Source organism: Neophocaena asiaeorientalis, unplaced genomic scaffold, assembly GCF_003031525.2.
Source record: "Neophocaena asiaeorientalis asiaeorientalis breed wild unplaced genomic scaffold, Neophocaena_asiaeorientalis_V1.1 scaffold232, whole genome shotgun sequence".
NCBI lineage: Eukaryota > Metazoa > Chordata > Mammalia > Artiodactyla > Phocoenidae > Neophocaena > Neophocaena asiaeorientalis.
In genome coordinates, this window is record NW_020175672.1 from 4,284,025 (window position 1) to 4,301,526 (window position 17,502).

Sequence of the window (17,502 nt, forward strand, 5' to 3'; positions counted from 1 at the left end):
TATGGAGTGTCTGGATACCCACATAAGACATTTGACCTGGTTTTCATCATTGTGCCCCAAGGATAAGGCCTGAGAGCAGAGGGGCTATTTACTGTGAGGTTATTCATAAGAAATCTGTTTCTGATCTATAGCATTTCCTGTGCACATTCAGGATAAAATTAATACAGATGAATATTAAATAACAACTAAACCAAAGGTAGAAATAAATGACCTTTGTCATTTTTATAAATTTTCATTTCTGTAAAGTGCTAACTTTGGCTTTATTCTCAGGGCAGCTAATGCTATTTAAGCACCTTATTTTTGCCTGCAGAGTCTTGAATAGGAGACAAGGAGACTGGGCATGAACTGAATCTCATATCACAACAGCCAGCAAGAAACTGAAGTGTCCTGCCAGCAACCAGTGCATGAGCTTAGAAGCAGATCATTCAGCCCCGATCAAGTCTTCAGATGACTACCGCCCTGGCCAACAGCTTGGCTGCAACTTTGTGAGAGATCCTGAGCCAAACCCGCCCAGCTAAGCCACTCCTGGACTACTAAACCTCAAAAACTGTGAAGTAATACTCACTTGTTTTTAATTGCTAAGTTTGGGAGTAATTTGTTTTGCAGACTGGATAACTCATATACACATGCAAAATATTTTTGTGGTGTATGTGACACACCACAAAGCTGACTGTGTTAGCTTTCTACTAGTTAATAATGACGATGAGACTTATCTCCCAATCAGGATGCTTTTTCCCCTGCACCCTCTCCCTCCTCCACCCCACATACCATCTCAGAAATCCCTGAAAGCAAGGAGAGAGTATATCAGAGGCAATATTTGAAAAGATAATGACTCCGAATATTCTAAACTAACAAAAGAGATCACACCATGGACCCAAGAAGCCCAAGAAATTCCAAGCAGGATTGGATAAATAAAAATAGTACTCATGCCTATATACATCACAATGAAACTCCAGAAGGCTATAGCCAAACAGAAGTTCCTAGAAGCATCCAGAGAAGAAAATCATCTTCCAATATGTGATTACTTAATTGCTGGTTTCTTCTGTAGCAACAATGGAAGCCATAAGAGAATGGATTGATATGTCTTCTGTCCACCCAGAATCTGTACCAGTTGAAAATATCTTTCAAGAATAAAAGCAAATTAAAAATATTTTCAAACAAACAAAATACTGTAAGAGCAAACTATCAATACATTTCAACTAAAGGGAATTCCAATGGGTGTACTTCAGGTACAAGGAAATTGAGCTCAGATGTAGGTTTTGAGAAACAAGAAGGAATGAAAAGCAAAATAAGTTGTAATATTTAGGAAACTCTTTCAAAACTGAGTGTTAAAAAATGTACTCTAGGGCTTCCCTGGTGGCGCAGTTGTTGAGAGTCCGCCTGCCGATGCAGGGGACGAGGGTTCGTGCTCCGGTCTGGGAAGATCCCGCATGCCGCAGAGCAAAAAAAAAATAGCCATTAAGGCAAAAGACTTTATTAGAGATAGAGAGGGCTAATTCGTATGGATAAAAAGAATTTATTCACTCAGAATATGTAACAACTTTTATTTTGTGTGCACCTAACGTATATTTATCAAAATATATAAAGTAAAAGAAAGAATTTTAAAGAGAAATAGGCAGATCCACATTCACGATGGCAGATTTTAATATTTCTCTTTCAGTAACACGTAGAACAGAAAAAAACCTTAACCTAATGGGTATATTTAGAACATTGCACTTAACAACTGCATTGTGCACATCCTTTTTAAGCACACATGGAACATTTACAAAAGGTTCGCATAACCTGGATCTTAGGTCTCAACAGCTTTCAAAGGATTGAAATAATAACATAGTATGTTCTCTAACCAAAGTGGAATTACTCTAAAATAAAAAACAAAGACCTATATATGTGAAAATATGTTGAAATAAACAAACTTCTAAGTATTCCATAGGTCAAAGAAGAAATCATGAAGGAATTTATGATTTTAAATCTCAAGTATTTTAAACTGAATGATAACACATTAATATTACATATCAAACTTGTGGTGATGCAGTTGAAGCAGTACTTAGGGAACAATTGTTGACTACACATGTTTATTAGTTTTTAAAAAGTTTCAAAATTAGTGAAGTAAACATCTATATAAAGAGTTAAGAGAAACTCAAGAGAAGTAAAATTAAGCTGATAAAGAATAAAGATAATATAAAAAATTAATAAAAGAGACAAACAAACATATAATAGATAGGAAAAAAAGATCTAAAAGTAGGTTCTTGGAAAATATTAAAGAAAGCACAAATAATCATTACTAGGAATGAAAAAGAAGACACCACTCTCCTGCAAATTTCCTTTTAAAAGAACCTATTATGTATAACTTAATGCCAATAGATTTGAAAATTTAAGTGAAATGGATGACTATTTAGAAAAAATAATTTTGCAAAATAGACTTAAAAAATAGAAAATATCAGTTGCTATATAATTATTAAAAACATTGAATCAATACTCAAAAATCTTTCCACAAAGAAAACTCCAGGCCAAGATTACCTCTCTGGCAATTTCTACCACACATTCAAAAAGCAATACTACCCAAACTCATCCAGAAGGAAACTTGGGGGCATGGGATAAAACAGTCTCCCAACTCATTTAATGAGCCCAGCATAACAAAATCTGCACGGACAGTCCAAGAAAGAAATGTACAGGCCAAACTCACTTATGAACATAGACCTAAAACTCCTAAATACAATGGTAGCAAATGAAATCCAACCTATTAAAATAGATAATGCATTGTGACTAAGCCAGATTTATTCAAGGAATTTAACTTTGATTTAACAGTTGAAAACCAATCAAAGTAAATCATCACATTAACAGATAAAAGGTGGGGGGGGACTCATAGTGTGACCATCTCAATAGGGGCAGAAAAAATAATCTGATAAAATAAAAATTTTAAATACTTACAATTAGATTTTTAAAAATCAAGTGACTAGGAATCAATCTAACACAGATAGGAGAATCTCTGAGAAAAAAAAATAGACACAACTTTATTGAGAGATATTAAAGAAGACCTAAATGTTTCAGAAAATAAATCATCTTTAGGGATTAGAAAAAAATCAATATTATAAAAATGACCATTGTCCCCAAACTGATCCTCAGAGTCAATGTAATCCCAATTAAAAACGCAGTCCTTTTTAAAATTTTTTTGCAGAAAAGGAAAAATGATTATTAAAATTAATATCCAGAAAAGGGGAAGAAGAGCCAAGACAACAACTGAATAAGAAAACAAAGTTTAAAAACTTATTCAACTAGATATCAAAATTCATTATAAAGTGCAACATTGGTACAAATAGAGAAAAACAGGCAAATGAAACAAGATAAAAAGTCCAAGAGGCATATTAGTGGTGAGCAATGTGGATAGAACAGACTTTTAAACAAATGGCACTGGAAAAATTTGATGTTCATATGGGAAAAAATTAAGTTAGACCATGAAGTCAGACCATACACACAAATCAATTCCAGGGGGATTAAACTTTTAAACTTTAAATGAAGGACTATTAAGCTTTTATATGATAATAGAGGAGAATATCTGCATGACTTCAGGGTAGGGAAAAATTACCTAAGCAAGTCACAGAAAGCACTACCCAAAAGGACAAATTTACTACGTTAAACTAGAACTTCTGCTCATCAGAAGACGTCACAAAGAGAATGAATAGGTAATACATAGAGAAGGAAGAAAACACATACAACAGAAGACTCACAATTTAAACATACACACACACTATTTTGAAATGGGCAAAAGACTAAAAAAGGCATTTTTAAAAAAGGAGATCCAAATGGTTAATAAACGTACAAAAAGGAGCTTGGCTTCACTGGTAGCCTGCGAAACACAAACTGAAACTCTGGCTCCTGTACAAAAATGTTAATAGTAGCATTGTTCTTAGGAGCCCCAAATTGAAAATACCTGAATATACACTAGCAATAGAGTGGGTAAATAATAATGGCACACTGAAATGCAATATTAGGAGCTACTCTAAAACAGTAAAAATGAATAAACTCTGTCTACATACAACATGGATGGATCTCATAAACACAATACTGAGTAAAGAAGGAAGACACAGCAAGATTCAGACTCACTGATTTAATTCAATAAAGTTTTAAAAATACATAAATGTAAACTACATTTATTTTATGCATGCATCCATACTTCAGTTTACTTTCATGCATAAGTACATACATGACAAAAATAAAAAGAAACACAGAAGTGATTATCACACAATTCAGAGTGAAGACTCATTACATTTAGGGGAGGGAAAGAGGGTTCTAATAATAAAGGAATGCACAGAGGATATTTCTGGTCTTGGCAGTGTTATATTTCTTGACCTTGGCCATGGAAACATGCATGTTCCATTTCTATTATTTATTAAACTATTTACAAGAAAACATTTTTTAAACTTAAGTGAAAAAGACTGTCCTATACTTATTTTTTTTCCTCTGGTGGGTCAGTCCTAAAAGCTATGCTATTATTCTTCAGAATCTCCACTCAGGATGGCCATATGTGTAATACATAACAAGCCAGTAGATTTCTTACAGAGGCGAGAAGGAGATTAAAGTAACCATTGTATCAACAGATTCATCCAGGCACTAAAAATGTATTTGTAAAAACCCATATACTCTTTGGATAAGTAATCATGATTCTGCAGCATTTTAAGTCTCCTCCGAGGTAGTTCAGTGATGTGGAACTGAATCATTAGCCAGTCTTTCAATGTGTAACTTCCCTTACCTGTGAAGAGAGGCAGAAAATCAAGTGTCTGGAGTAAAACAGAAAATTCTCGTTAGCTGAATGCTGAGAGAATGGCACAAATGGCTATTTCTGAGATTCAAATATCTCTTAAAGGAGTTCTGAGGGATGTGGCAGTCCCTACTTCTCACAAGGTTGACAACTATTACCTGGAGATCTTTAAGAAGTACAGCTGGTGAGCAATGGGACATAGAAGTGTAAAGAGGCACAGAGATCATTCTAAGAACAAATATGCTTAAGGAAGTCCCTCTCCTGCCCTTGTTTAAAACCGTCTTTTCATCACACTTCTCCCTTCTACCTTTTCCATTAACATATACTGATCTCTCACTAAAAACTGACCTTTCTTTCATCTGGCCTTCGGGCAGGCAAAATGATGATGAAGAACTGAGGAAGAGAGTGCTGCCAAGGGGCATTGACCAAAGATTTCTGATTCCAGCAAAGATGGAGTAACAGAGACCACATACACCCACCAAATTAAATAACTACAAAACAGGACAAAATGTGTGAAACAATGATTTCACAAAGCGGTCTATAGGGAGCACAAGACTGTGATCCCCAGGGGAAGGGAAACAAATAAGGTGAGCCCTGCTATGGTCCCAGCTTACTGTCTAGAGAGCATCCAGGCCACAGGGCAGAGAGAAAGACTACAAAGTTCAGCTGTACATTGAATTAAGGAGGAAGAGATTACAGTTTGGAAAGGCCACAGCAGCTAGAATGTGCAGGACAAAGTAGGTGGGAGGAGGGAGCTGGGCAGAGAGAAGGCTCTGGGGGTCTGCATCAGGGTGTCTCCAAGTCTTTGGCTGAGCCCTGCTCGGCACATGCAAGAGAAAACCCACCAGAACAGAGTTGTTAAACAATATGTAGAACTTGCACAGAGAAAGGTAGGAATAGTTTTTGTTCTCACCTACCAGAGTGATAAGTCATGGGGCAGTGGTTGGAATGCTCAGAAAGGATTACCTTAGCAATGGGGCTAAATTAGCACCAGATCAAAGGCAGGCAGCTCAGGATCTGCTATGTAAAAGCTTAAAAGGAAGCCAAAATGATCCTACTGAGTCCATATAACGTATCTGCACAGCAGAATAAACGTCATCACTGTTTAACAGCCAATAGTGTAAAATTCACAATGGATGTCATCCAATCAATATTCACAATATCTGGCACTCAAAGAATAGTAATACTCTTTACATATTACCATACATGCAAAGATGCAATAAAATATGATCCATAATGAGAAAAATAATCAATCAGTAGAAACAGACACAGAAATCACAGAGGTGACAAAACTAGCAGACAGAGATGTCAAAACAACTGTTATAAACACATTCCAAAAGTTAAAGATGCCAGAGGAAAACATGAATATGATGAGGAGACAAACAGAAGATGTTTAAAAAGGCACAAATAAAATTCCTAAAGATGGAAATTACAGTATCTGACATTAAAAACACATTGAATATAATTAAAAGCAGATTAGATACTGTAGAAAATATCAATGAGCTTGAAAGCATAGCAATGGAAACTCATTAAAAATATGAAAAGAAAAAAAAAGTTTAAAAAATGAACACAGCATCAGAGACCTGTGAGAAAATATCGAGCAGTCTAAAGCATGAAACTGAAGTCACAGAGGGAAGCAGAAAAATACTTGAAGAAATAATGACTGAAAATTCCTTGAATTTGATGAAATCTCTAAACCCATTGATCTAAGAACCTTAACAAATCACAAGCAGAGTCAATCTAAGGATTTATTTGGAAAACAAAATAAAGAAAGGTGAATGTTTATATAATATGGGGCTAAGAAATAGATTTTTTTAAATATGCATAAGATGAGTTATGAAAGGGAAACATCAGATTTGCCTCTGCATATAACAAAACAATACCACAATGTCTACATGATCAAATGTTCCCAAAAGACAACGAGATTAATAAACGGCAAAGATTAATTCTAATCACAGAGAGAAAATATCTTTAATAAGTAAAGTGTTTGTCTTAAATTACTTTTTACAGAATCATATCTTGAGACCAAAATGTATGTGAAAGTGATTTATTAGTAAGTGTTCCCAGGGGGGAATAATGGCAGAGGGATAGGGAAGGAAAGGAAGCCAGGCAAGGTTACCTGCAGAGGGTAACCTGGGCTCATTCATGCTGGGGACTCTGACCACGGTGCAGGTCATTCTATAGAGTTGTCTCCCTCAGGGTTTGAGGAAGCTGCAGTATTTGTATCCGTACCCTGGCCAGTCAGCCATAGGTTAATGACACTATCTCCTACCCCCTCACACATACCCATCCCTCCGAGCACACAAGCAAAGCTACTTCCAGAAACCTGGATACAGTCCATCTGCAAAGACACACATGCTCTGGTTGTCAAGGGTAAAAACATACTCAGAGCCGGTGTCCACGAAAATGGACACACGAAGAAGAGAAATCTAAGGGTACACTGGTGGGGCGTCAGTGTCTTCTGTTATGGCACTCTTTAAGTTAAACGAAAAAAACAGTATGCTTTTAGATAAACAAGCAATTCACAAAAGCAAGTAGAAATAATCAATGAACCTAACAAAATATGCTGATCCTCACAAGTAATCAAAGAAATACAATTAAAAGACTAAGGAAATAGCACATTACATTGATCCAACTGGCAACATTTTAAACGACTGTTAATACTCTGGGGGAAAAGATATACTTGTGGAATACTAGTAGAAATATGGGTTGAGCAGGTAATACAGAAACACACCTTAAATGATATATTCCATTAACCCGGAATTTCCATGTCTGTGATCCTGTCCTAAAAAATAATTGCACGTGCAGACAAAGATGCATGCAAAGGTATGTGGGGAAAAATATTATTTATAATAAGAAAAAGTTGAGAAGAACGTGAATTTCTCAATTTAGAATTTGTTTTTAAAAATTAAAATGCATCCATATAATAGAAAATTCATGCAGCCATTAAAATGATGGTATCGATTTGCATTTGTTAAAAAAACGGCATTAACCATCCTCTCTTATACAAACACACAAGCACAAGCATACACTTTCACCCTGAATTGCTTCTAGAATTGCTTCTGGCTCCACTACATTGTGTCTTGTCTTGAAACATACTCTCAGCAGTTCCCAAAGTGACTCTCCATCTTTGAGTCACTTTATTCAATTACAGGACAAGTTGAAAATCATCCAGAATGATATGATATTTAAAAAAGTACTTATAACTAAATTAATTAAAATTATTGTGTTAAGAAGTTCAGAACATCCTTGAATAAATAAATGGTGACTCGGCAAAGAGATTTCTTGGTAATTCCAAGATTTCTCCTGCTCCGTTTGAGGTCAAGTGTCTCCAGCAGTTCTTTCATTTATCTCCCGATTCTGATTGATTCTTTGGATCCACAGCCACTGCACTGAACAGACAGCACACACAGCAGAAAGCCAACTGCCTCTGCGAGGAGACAAGTTCATTGCTTGCTCCGGGGCCTCCTTCCAATTCCGTGAACTGGGGCATTGTGGAAACGCACCAACAGAAGCGCACATCACACTTGTCCTTCCCTAAAATAATCGTCCTTCAGCTTCTCCAATCACCTCTCTTATTACCGCCTAGCTACCAATGCCTGAAATCCCCAGTGTATCAAAGGCCCTTCTAAAGTGAAACCCAGGACGCACTGAGCATGGCTGGACACAGCTGGTATCTGACTTTCCTTGACCTACAGTAGAGTCCAAACGTGTGTGAATTCTTAGAGCAAGAGTGTCTCTGTTGATGTTTGAATGTGTAATTATGAAAATCATGATGTATTTTATGTGAACTGCTATCATGTCAAAGGCAGCAACATACTTCATGAAACTGGCTTAGGATACCTATCTCCTAGGTACATTTCTTTCTTCCTTAGTCTATCAATATCATTTTAACTCTTGATTCTGTAGTCTAGCATATTCACTATTCAGCTATTTGTAATCATAAATTTCAGAAACAAGTATTCTTTGCTTTCCTCTTAGTATGTATCATACAGTACATTATAGTAGAGTGCAGTATGTTATAGTTTATTAAATACTGAGTCTGTAAAAAAAAGAAAAACAGAGCCTTGTGGCAAAAGATATTGATAAGAGGGAAACCAGGCTGTGAAAGAAAAAAAGACAGAGGCTTTGGAATGCTGATGGAGAACATGGATTTCAAGTACACATTTGGTCTTTGGAGTCCTTGTCGTGGGCCTTTAAATCCATATACATTGTTTAACAGATCTTGTCAAAGCAATGACTTCTCCTCCAGAAAAAAAAGAAGAAAAAAAACCCCAGAAACAGGTTACCTGAAGTTATTTGGCACCTACAACTAAACCTAACTCTGCCTAAAGTTAAATTTTAACCAGAATTTATTTTTGCAATTTCTAGTACATCCAGAAAATAGTGAGTGGCACCACCTGCCCATTTATAGAACTGATATCTTTCAATAAAATATCTCCTGCAACAAGGAACAGTATGGTGCCTTGTATGAGTACCAGTGGAAAGACTTGTGTTGTACAGTCAGTTTTCCACGGTTTATATCCTAGCTCTGATATTTGCTGTGTAACTTCAGGTAAGTTATTTAATCACCCTGGGCCTTGATACCTCAGTTATACATCTGTAAAAATGCTAACCTATGTGTAAGATTAGATCATCAGAGCTAACATTTGTGTATTTATTATGTACCAGAAACTGTTTTAAGAGCTTTAAAATTTTGATTCATTTAGTGATCATAAAAGATAAGTACCCATTTCACAGCTAAGGACTATGAGACAAAGGGAGGTTAAATATCTTGCTCATGGATCCAAGATACATGCTCCTATTCACTACACCTTCTGCTTCTCCCTAGGGCAAAAGTAGTGCATACTTCCAAGGGTTGTTGTGAGAATCACAAGAGACGCTACAAGGAAGGTACTTGGAATAGTTAAAGTTCAAATATGTACCTATCGTTACTGTTTTAAAACCAGGCACATTTCTCCCTCTAATGGCACATTCCTCACACACCTTTCAAGGGATTTTCAGTGCATCTCAGGACAGCTTATCATTTTAAAATACTACATCAACTTGAACAGTTTCAAAATAATTCATTTCAAGCATGTTTCAAGTCTACTGTCCCTTGTAACTTGCAATAGGCACATGTACTAATCCACACAATACACATCAACTGAGTATCTAAATAGAATTTTCGCAAGTAAAATTAATTTGAAATGCATTTGGAGAGTGTAACATTTAAAAAAATCCCAAGATAAATTCTTTCTCAGAAAAATAGCTCTTTCGAAACAAGAATCATTTACCTTACCTACCCGTGTAAATATATACTTAGTAGTCTTAGGGCAGAGCAAAACTAGGATGATGTCAAAAGACAAAGGTAGACACATCCTGAGCTATTGGCTACCCGAGGCCACAGAGCCATGATGGAGGAATGATGGTGTCACATGATCATGATCATCAACCAAGCAGCCAGTCACCTATTCCGAGGAAGAGCCTAAGAGAAAAGAAAAATATTGCCATCTAGCTAGCAAGACAAAGCTATGTGTTTCTACAAAAAAATACAAATGAAGAGAGAGAGAAGGTAAGGAGAGAAAATACAATCCCCCGGGTTTGTTATTGTGTTGTCTGCTGACAAGTGTGAAGATTTCTTTGCTAAGGAGAAGATTTCTTTGTCTCAGCCTGTGAGATACTCAAAGGCACAAGAAGTATAACACTGTCTCCTTCACAAAGGAGAGGACTGAAACACTGACCAGCATAACCAATAGGCTTTAGTGAGTCCAAGTACAGCACGGACAAGAAGCCAGAGAAAGGAAGCCCAGAAGGAGGTTTACGAGTCCCTAAACAACACCAATCAATCCTTCAGCACGTGGGTGTCAAGGCCTCGGTCTGTGTACCAGATGCAGCCTGATGGATGGGTATATCTATCCCAAAAGGCAAATAGAGGTTGTTCTGCCTCTGGCCTCACACATAGGTGAGACAGAGCTCCAGTGTTTCCCTCCTCGAGCTTTCTTCAAATGTATTGCATGTGTCCCACTCAGTATTTCCATTTCTTTGCCTTCCAGTTTTAGCACTGAAAAAGCAACCTTAGATCCTCAGTATACAAGGAGTGTGTTTACTGTCCTTAGACTGGCAGGATATCGCACTCTTGAACTAAATTTAAAAATATATAATATCTCCATTAATTTAACTCACTTGAAAGAGAGTAGTAGCCTCTTCTTGCTTCTCACAACATTCAGGATCAACTTAGCACATCTTGGATCTTCTTCTAATGTTCTCTGAAATCACTTATAAAAGATAGTATTCACCAGTATAGACCCATGCAATGTTAGAGTGTGGCTTCCTGTTCAGTCATCACTGGATATAAACCGGGGTTGAATGTTGGCCAAGAGGTCCCAGAAGCAAAGTATTCAACTTTATCATAGAAGGTCAGCCCACAGAGATGTGTCTTTATGAACTAGAGAGAAGACTGAGTTTAGCTCTGCCTCCAAACAGCTGAAAGAGGATTACAAGTATGACCGGAATGGATAGAATTAGGGTGGAATATACAGGGATGTGTGCAAAGAACACACTGCCTTGAGAAGCACCGAGCTCCTAGCCTGGGGCAGTATAAGTGCAAGTGCCTGACCTTAAGCTTTTGATTGCCAAGGCATGCATCCCAAAGACATCCACCTTGAATAAGCACACTGCCAGCTACATGACACAGCTTTAAAAAACCAACTAGATAAGGAACAAGGCTTCCTCCACCCATGAAGTTCCCCTCAGAGAAAGCCGTGGGAAACCCAGATAATGGATTGCTTCAATGACACTGCTTCTCCCTTCTGACTCCCTAGTTTCTGCTCTTAATGTTTTAAGTTCACCAATAAAGAGCAGCTCTGAGAACTCCTAGATACCCCACCCTGGGACACTGATACAGGCAGAGTTCCAGGTCCTGCCCCCTCCTTTTCACTCTATCCTGACCTTGTTGCTTAATTTGGACATTCAGTGTACCCTCCAGGATTTGTGAGTAATAACTTGTTCTTCAAAGTCTCCCAGTGGTTGATGCTGAGGTGCATCCTGCAGTCAAACTAAGAACCGCAAGGGCTGGTCAAGCCACAACATTGGTTCCAGTGGGGGAAATGTCTGCGGGGTTCGCTGCAAGTAAGACGGGCCCGGGCGAGTGTGCAAGCATGCCTAGCCAACTGCATGACTATCCATAGCCTGGAACCAACACAACACCTGGATAATTTGTTGCCAGAGATGTCCTAGATGTCCCACATCCGACCATGCTACTCAGTCATCTTTCAAAAAGACCAGATATCCTGCTGACCTTTGCCCTCACTGGCCCCTCTTCCTAGAATGCTCTTCTCTTAGATGTTTACATGGTTTTCTCCCCTTCTGCATCCATAACCATGCCATACTTATCCCAAGCATGCAAAGATAATTCATATAAAAAATAACCTAATAGCGACATAGGCTACATGGACAATTTAAATTAGAAAAAAGTAAATGATTAGCTCAGCAGTTGCAAAAATTTCTTTGCAAGATTCATGATTTAAGACAGAATTATTAGCAAAATATAGTGCTATTCTAGTGGAAGAAAATTTCCTTAATCTGATCAAAGGCATCATTCCAATATTTGCAGCAATCAGCAGTCTGTGACCAAATTAACACTGAGGTCAGACAAAAGACAAGAAAGCCTTCCATTCTGGTTTCTATTCAGCACTGAGCTATGTATCCTAGGTAATGCAATAAGATAAGGAAAAGAAATAAAAGTTTAAAGATTGGGAAGAAAGACCAAAACATAATTACCTACACAGAAAATTCAAGAGGACTTACAAATAAACTATTAAGGCTTTTAAAGAATAGAGCATTCCTATATGCTGGTATAAACAAACATAAAAAATTTAAGTGGAAAAAAGCCCTTCCAGTTATAATAGCAATCAAAACTTTTAGCTACTTCATAATAAACCTAAGAAATGAGATTCAAGAACTTTATGGAAAAAAATTATAAAATGTCAGGAGAATATGAGTGAAGTACATAAAGTATGACCTAAATAAATAAAGCACTGTCACTTGATAATGGATTAGAAGACATCATATAATAAAGATATCAGTTCTTCCCACATTAATCTATACAATCAAAGTATTCGAATTAATAAGCCTACAGAATTTTTCATGGAACCTGACACATGAAAGTACAAAATTGCAAGAATAGCTAAGATCATTTTTTAAAGAACAAAGTGGGAAAACTATTTCTAACAGATATTAAGATGTTTTTTGAAGATATTTTGCAATATTGTATTGATGCAAAAATACACACATTGATGCATAAAACAAAGAAAATTTGCATAATTGCCTATTTTTAATTTGACAGAACTGACATTACACAGCTATGAAAAAATAAAACACCCTGCTCAAAAAATTTTGCTGAGATAATTGGTTTTCTAGATGGAAAAAAACAGAAGCACACTTTACACCATAAACAATAATAAATTCCAGCTGAACTAAAGATCTGTATACAAAAATCAACACTTTGACAATTTTCAAGGAAAATGTAGACATCTGACTTTATCAATGTGGTTTAGGTAATTTTAGGGCAGAATTTCCTAGACAAAGTGCCAAGAAGCCTAAGCCATAAAAGAAACAACTGATACACTGAATTTATTATGAAATGTAAAACTTGTTCACCAAAGACAGCATAATCAAAGTTAAAAGATAAGTCATGGACTTGGAACAGATATTTGCAACGCATATAATCAACAGATAATTATTATCCAAAAATATAGGTAAGGAAATCAATAACAGGAAAAAACTCAGTAGAAAAATGAGCAAAGGATAGAAACAGAAAAGGAATCAAAACGGCCAATGAACACATGAAAAAGACTCTCAGCCCAATTGGTAATAAAATGTAAACAATGAGATGCCATTCACTCCCATTTCACACCCACCAGACTGGTAAAGATGTTAAAGTTGGCAAGGGTGTGGAGCAATGGAAATTCTCACGCATTGACGTTAGGAGCATGAATTGGTCCAACTGTTTGGAGAGCAATTTGGCAATATTGAGTAAATCTGTTGGCGATCATACCCTATAAGCCAGGAATTCTTTATCTTGAGATGTTTTTGCATATTGTACTCAAAGCAATGAGTGCAAAAGTGTTCATTTTCTTATTGTTTGTACTTCTCATTGGAAGAAGTATTATCGGTGAACAGGAGAATGGATAAATATATATTATGGCATATGTAGGCAATGGTGTATGATACAACAGTTAAAATGAGCAATGATATGGCATTTCAAATAATCTGTCAAAATATATTAACTTCAAAAACTTGTTAACAATAATAAGAGCAAATACAGTGTTTACAATGTGCCTTGTGTTGTTCTAAGTGCCTTACATACATTATTTGATTTTCTTCACATTCATATTTAATATCCACCACAAGCCTGAGAGATCGATACTATTACAACCCCATTTAATAGATGAGGAAACTGAGGCATAGAAAGGTGAAGTGACTCACCTGAGGCCGTATGGCTCGTTAGTGACAAAGGAGTTTTTCAGTCCAGTTTAGCTCTCAGTTTCATTACTATACTCCTTCTGAACATTTTTTCAAAATTGCATAGTGTAATGCCATTTATATTTATTTTAAAAACCGTAAAACCATATCATATGATGTTGAAAAATATATAGGTATGTTATAGAATTATAAAAACATAAATCATATATATTTATAATTTATCATAATGATATTTTATAAAAATTAATGACATAAATCCCACATTCTAAGTGTTTTGCTCTTTTACCCCTGATTCAAATCTCTCCCAGGTAAAGAAACATGAGGTCATTGGCTGCAACTGAAGACCTCACGATGCACTTCCCGCTTCAGTTCACTCCCCTCTGGCAGTGAACAGCTGTGGTTCGGTAAGGCAGTCACTTCCAGCCTCAGTGTGACCGCAGCCATAGTAGAGCAGGCTTTGATATGTCTGCGACTATAGCAGGAGTGTTTGAAGAGACTGAGAGTGGAGAGAGGTGGGGGTCAAGAAAGGGAAGCCAACACCACCCCTTCTCATATCCCGCTTCAATTCCCCCCGCCACGTCCCAGCTTTAAATGGGCTTGTGCAGTCGAAACCACCAGTTTGGGCTTCACCACAGGTTCAGCCTACAATGTGGACACTTCAAAGACTTCAAAGGTAGGGGACACAGTACTGTGTCTGGAGTGAAACCAAAAATGTGGGATTTAGCAAAGCTTCTGGAGGGTGGTTCAAGGGCTTGAAGTGATTTCCACTTAAATACAGTGTGAGTGAACAAAAAGAGAATCAAAAAATAATAGGCCCGAGGAAGAAAAAAAAAAAAGGTCTCATTTTTCTCTTTTGTTAATGTTATAGAAATATCAATCCTGAGGGCTTGGTGAGATTTTATAAAGCCTGATCCATGAATCTGAGCCTGACTTTCAGCAGCAAAATTCAGGAAGCTCTACTTTTATGCTTTTCTACCCAGTTCTATTTTTAAATAATTGATAGGTAAAAAGAAAAGAAAGGAAAATTTAATAGGAGACTAGTCTATGCCAAGTTGTATCCTAGGTCCTTTCGTTTATGTTTCATCTCATACTCATAACAACCCTAGGAAGTAGTATGGTTATTTCCCATTTACAAATGAGTAAACTGAGGTTTCGAGTGGCTAAACCAGCTGGTTCCATTAAGGCACAGAACTGAATTCAGTCCACCTTTTTTGAAGCTGCAAAGCTTATGCCTTTCCAACATGCCACACGGCTTTATGATAATTGAATATGAAAATGGCCTAACCTAAATAAGCCATAATATCGTAATTGCTCCTAGTTAAAAATACTCACTTTTAAATTTATATACAAGCTAAAAATGCTTTTTGGATCTCCTGAAAAACTCACTGGGGGTAGATATTTGTTTGATTTGGGTTTCCTGCGACATGCTCTGTGGTTTCATAAGGTTTTAACTAGTGCCCGTCAAGAGTAATGGTGTGTATTGCAACGGGGGCCTGGGGGGCTCTGAGTCCATTCTCTGAAGGTTTTCTGGCTTCTAGTGTTTGGGTTCTAAACAATTAGGAAAACTAGACATGGTTACATTGAGAGCCTTTCTAATTGAAAAATATAGGGTTTTTAAAACCAATTTCTCTACGAACTGCCCTGGCAAAATGAATATTGTTTAATTTTCATTTTGAATTAAAGACTTGGAAACCTGAGTAACATAGAGGTTAATGATAAACTGAGCTGAGCAGAGGTTCCTGTGAGAGCCATAGCGATGTATTAAAACAAGAATTATTTTGTACACTGTGCTGTACTTCAACATTGGATCCTCAACAGGCTGTAAAATCGCTTCCTAGATAATGAAATTATAAAAGAATTTTAATTTCATGTTAGGACTTGTATCACAAATGATTAGGAAAAGAAACAGGGGAAAACATAATTTTCAAGCAAATTCCTCCTGTGGATAGCCAAACTGGATGGACTTTCTGCTGAGAAGGCTTGTGAAAAATGTTATCAGAGGCAGCAAAAATACTTTAAACATCAAAACACCAATTCTGTTTAAGGGCAATGTGAATGTATTTAAATGTCAAAGATATTTCAGGGCTGTAATTCAATAGCATTGAAAAGGATCATTTTCAAAATTCTGTGAGATGAACATCACACAGTTTTTGATACCATGGATGTCATACTAAAAGGGTCCACTGGACCAAGGGCAAGGATTCTTGCCTGGAATGAGCACACAGGCCTAACCAACACTAGCAAGATCACATTCATGCATCTGTACAGGTTAATACAATCACGTTTCCCTGGAGGTAATGACCTATTATCTCAGTCCCCATAGAGCTGCTTCCCAAACCGCGGCTGATTCCTCTGTATAGACCTGGGATTTGGTCTGTATGAAATAACATATATTAAAGCATCCTCGGTGGAATGAAGCAAAAGGAATTTCCTCAAAAACCTAAGGCAACAGGAGCCAACTTTACAGTAGAAAAATGTTTAGGAGTTGCTTTCTAATGGTTGGAATCTTCTCCATCCTCAGAGCTTGGAATTCTTTTTAGCCTCACATCTCAACACAACTGAGGAAACTAGGTGTTCTCCTAATGACTCCATCACACCAGAATTAGGCATGAAATCCCCTTCTAATAGGTAGTGGGATCTTCGCTGGCCCACAGGAAGAAGTGCCTGCCAAAATCCCAAGCTGATTCCAGTCTGTCGTATGTGTCCTTTCCCGTAACAGGACGCAAGAACGCATTCAGGTGTCAAATATATTTCATCAGAATATTCTTAACATTCATTAAGTTGAAACAATGTGGGTCACAAATAAGCATAACTGCTAAATAACAAATTATTGAAACATTATAATAAGTATCATGAATATATTGAAACATGTCAAAGGTTTCAACTGGGGAGAACACACACATATATACCCATTGATATATATGTGCATATACGTATGTATGTATATACACACATACATTCATATATATGTATATTAAATTTGGCATAATTTGAAATGTTTGGAAATTATTTGAGGCGGCAAAGCAGCAAGTTAATAAATGAGTTTTTGTTGACATAGGTATTTTTTCATTCATTAGCCTAAAGAGAAACTTTCTGCAAAGTGATACCTAGCATTTTTGTCTAGGAAACAAATTTACAGCTGAGTCATCTCATTTTAAACCTGACTTTAAATGTCTTACATAAAGCTGCTCAAAGCTAAAACCTGCCCTAGACTGGGAAAACAAGCAAAAACATGTAGGCAAAAAACATGAAGACAAACGTAGATACATGTAATTTCATGT